We start from the raw sequence: 4,523 nt of genomic DNA on the forward strand, positions 1-4,523 counted from the left end.
CTATTAAAAAAAATAAATTAAAAATATTTTTAATCAAGAAATGCAATATTAACTACAGAAAAATGCTCTAAAGAGAAAAAGATGGCAATCAAAAGAAATAATAGTGAAATGCAGTTCCATAGCAAATAATTTATTTCTCATCATTAAAATACAATATACCTTACACACTCAGAATTAGAAAATAACAGACCTTAGGACTTTTTTTTGATCTTAAGTCCATCTCCAAATGTAATGCTGAATCAATGTTAGCCAGATTAGCACTTTTAGCCCTGAACTCTGTAGACAGATTCAGCATATAGAACTTTCTGCAGAATGCGCAGCAAGATTTTCCAAACTACAAACACACGGTATATTAGAACGTCAGAGTAGCTTACCAAGTATTCTCTTATCAAATGTTCATTAGCTGAACTACCTAAAAAACCCCACAATCATGCATTGTCATCTTATAATTCTTCTCAAGGTGTAAGAACACTCCAGCTAGTTTCTTTAGAGGCACTGGAGAAAGGGGAATAGGTACTTCCGTGCACAAGAAGTTAGTAACTTCACAGTTAAATTCTACAAATAAATACTAAGAAAACCAGGTGCAGGGACCAATATTGTAAGGCTATAAATCTACTGTGAAACTAAGTCTGAACTTTCCAGGTCCCCTCCCTTGTCCTGTGCCAGGACAGAAAGCTGGTTCAAGGCACTGCACTAGCATAAGACACCTCTACAAAAAAGGAGTGCTCTCAAGTGCAGAAGTGCTGCTGCCCGCCGAGAAGGGAAGACTGTGCAAATAGCAGAGAGGACAGGCCCAGATAACTCAGCAGACTAAGGTACGGCAACACTTCTGCTGAGACCCTGACAGTGAAAGGGGGAAACACTGAACGTGTGATTCTAGGAACATTTGTGTGATAAATTTCACTGAATCTAAACTAACTACTCCTAAGCATAGCTTCTTAAACAACTACAAACATGTCTGAAAGGCTTTAGACCGTATCTAAGGGAATGGAACCAAACACTGCTGTTTACTGCTATTCTTCAGCCAGACAGGAAATTCATCGATATACATGATGGCCTAAAAAAGCATATAGACGAGGAAAGCCCACACACCTTATATCTTGCACAGGCTTAGAACTTCTAACTATTAAAAGGTTATGTGCAAAAGGAGATGAGAAATATTTTGTGGCTTTTTTTTCTCCACAGATTTCACACAGATGAGATTATGGAATCATGTAATCTGTTTTATGCATGATAAATCATTCCACTCTACTTTACAAAACAGATACCCTTATATAACTAAGCTTGATGTAAAAGAGTCACTATAAACCAAATTGTAGGCTTCTGCTCTTTTATGAAGCATAAAGGAGGCCAGGCAAATGGATTTCCCCCAACCTGCCACAAGAATAAAAAGGTGAGGGTATGGCAATAAAGGATTTAAGTAGAAAATTCACCTTATGTATATCCTACTTTTCCTGAGGCGCTAAACAGGGTGTCACAATTCTGCACAGTAGATATGACAATGAGGTAAAACTCATTTAAGTTACTTTACCTGAGGTCTTACATGCTGTTAGTTCGCCTCTGTTAATGTTATCTAACTTAAAACCTGGGTAAACAGCTACGAAAGAGGCTACGTGAAATTACCGGTTTTCCACAGAGCCAAGAAAGCTCTCAGCCCACATGAATGCCAACTTCAAAGTCAGAAGACAAAACATATTATTATTGATATTTGTACTATTATTGATACTTGCAGAAACAAAACTCCCATGCATTTCAATTGATAATGATTTAATTAACAATTTAAAATTTTCTTATTGGTGACATATAGGCAGATATTAATTTTTCAGCCTTTACAGATAACGCCATGCCACAAAACAAACAGCAGTCTATTTCACTATAATACAAAAAGGCAAAACGATAGCTCTGAAGATTTGTCTCAAATATTATTAAAGTGTATAAACAGGATAAATTTTATGTGAAGAGCAATAATTTATTAAGCTGAAAGCAGTAGAAAAGATCTCAGGCATTTTCTTTGGACTCAGAAGATAAAAGAGCAAGAAACTATTTTGATGACCACCTTATGAAGCTATGCACTGCTTACAAAAATATTTTTACCATCTATGCAAAACTGAAAATGCTTTTGCAGGGGAAAATGTTCCAAATAAACATGAAATAGTTACACTCAGCATCAAATCTCCAGGCAAAAATATAAAGCTGCAGTCTTTTTATTTAACTTAGGTGGCAAACTAACGGAGGGTGACACCTTTGCCAGATGTCTCTGATAAAATTTCAATTCTAAGAACATCTTTCAAAATGCAGTAAAGTTTACTTAGAACATTATGAAGTTCCAGAAATAAACCCTCCCCAAGAACTGGAACTGCTCTAAGAAATTACTAAGAGAAAAAATAATTTTTAGCAACAGGAGCGAGCAAACAAAATTATCCATCCCCTTCTCACAACTTTTTCAAAACTGGAGCAGTTAGCTCCCTGTGCACATAAGGTAGCAAACTCAATGTTTCCTTGGAAGGCGTGCTCTAAAATTAAACTATGCTATATCTGTACCAAACCACAATTTATAAAATGGTTTGACAGCACACATGAAACATCAATACTGCACATCAGTGGAGTCAGTTCATAGCACACTAGTACAACAGCAACACAGGCTTCAAGTACCCCAGTCAGTTTTTTTAATTGGTTCAGGTGTAGTCTTCAGTGCTCTCACATCTGTAATGATAGAACACTCTTAAGAACATGCAGAAAATGGTTTAACTGTTGTTGACACCTGGGTCTTCCAGTTAATTCTTTTTCAAACTGGAGACATCAAAATAAGAACAGCGTATTAAACATTTAAAATTCCATATTGCAAGATGTACTTTGCTATTCACCCAACTGGTATTTTGCCTTTTTTTAGTTGAACTATACTAGTTAACTTAGTCCACAAATACAGAGCCAAACTGTACTGTAAGTTATCAAACTTTTATTACAATGGACAAGTATTAAGCTTTCTTTTCATCTGTTAACTACTTTGAACTCTACAAGAAACTCTAAAAGCATTAGCCTACCATAATTTGTGTTCAATAAGTCATCTAACATTGAATAGCTGCTATTTCTTTTATATTTCCAACATGCTTATCAAAGTATTTCCCTGTATTGTCAAACCTAGTTTAGTTCTTGTACAGATATCAGAGCTGTACTGGAGATGTCAAACTTCTAACTTATCTTCTCCAAGACAGATCAACCTTTCTGATGAAAAGGTCAATGTCCAACCTGCATCAATTTCTCCTTATGAAATCTGGAAAGAGAAATGTATTCAGCACTTCAATATTAAGAAAAACCTGAATAAATGCATTACTAACAAGCAGTATATTCATACAAACAACTTTATTAGTGTTATCAGGTTGTTGTACTTTAATTGCTTCAACAATTAGAAGACCACCTGGGACGTCTTGATTTGTTCCTTAACGTTTTACTTTGCCATAGTTGCAGAATGAGAGAAAAGCTACAGGTAACATGACTCCAAGAACTAATGGCTAGCTTATCTTTTCCCTGTGCAAGTCAAACTCTAGGTATTTAAACTCTGAATACAATATACTAACAATTTTATGAAACAGCAACAAACAATCTCTCTGCCAAGCATCATAAGAAAACCATCCCAGTTTGTTAATGGCTTCTTTAAGAATCTCAATTCAATTAGCATTCAGTTACGCTAAAATAGCTACTAAAATAAGGGATTTTTAAACCTGGGAAAAACCTCAGCTTACAAAAAATCCCCTGCAATAAAAGCTGTGCTTGACTACTCCAGTCACTGCCTTGCATGGTCACTTTCAATATAGCATGCTAGACAAAGGAGAAATTTAGAAAATACAAAAAAAAAAATACAGAAGGCAAATGTTGCTTCACGTGGACATTACTTGTACATTGCATTTCCATATAATCTCGCTCTAATGTCTTTGGCCCAGCTGACATCCATCCATACTTGACACCAGCTATTATTTCAGTCACGGTCATACCGCTGACGAAGAGCAAACTCCCAGTTACAGACAGTTGTCCTCTAGCAGCTGTGAAGGCAGTTTACAGAAAGAAGGAGCACTCTGATCCTTCTCTGTAACGTCGGCAAACAGACACAACCTAAAGACAAGCCCAGCCGGGGCACTGGTAGTACTATCTGAACATGCGGCTTCTCATCGCCTTCACAGAGACACCAAAGTTTCTGCCTAAAGGCAAGGGTATGATCCAACCCAGCGCTGCTCAGCGCAACACCCCACTGACAGCAAGCAGTGGCACCTGGATTAAACAACTTTGGGGAGCTGAACCGTTACATAAGGGCACCACCAGCGGTCCCCAGGTCAACCAACTTCTCCCCTCACCGCACCAGCGGGGCCCCATAGACGGAGGCACCCAGCCACCCGCCCGGCCCCGGGCTGGCTCCCAGCAGCACCGTGGGCTACTGAATCGGAAGGACGTGGGCTACAGGCTTCAGATCCCCAGAGTCCTCCAAGCGGGGAGGCTGCACAACACACGGCACGGAGCTCCCCTCTCCCCCG

This window comes from Pterocles gutturalis, unplaced genomic scaffold, assembly GCF_000699245.1.
Source record: "Pterocles gutturalis isolate BGI_N339 unplaced genomic scaffold, ASM69924v1 scaffold2959, whole genome shotgun sequence".
Classification (NCBI taxonomy): Eukaryota; Metazoa; Chordata; class Aves; order Pterocliformes; family Pteroclidae; genus Pterocles; species Pterocles gutturalis.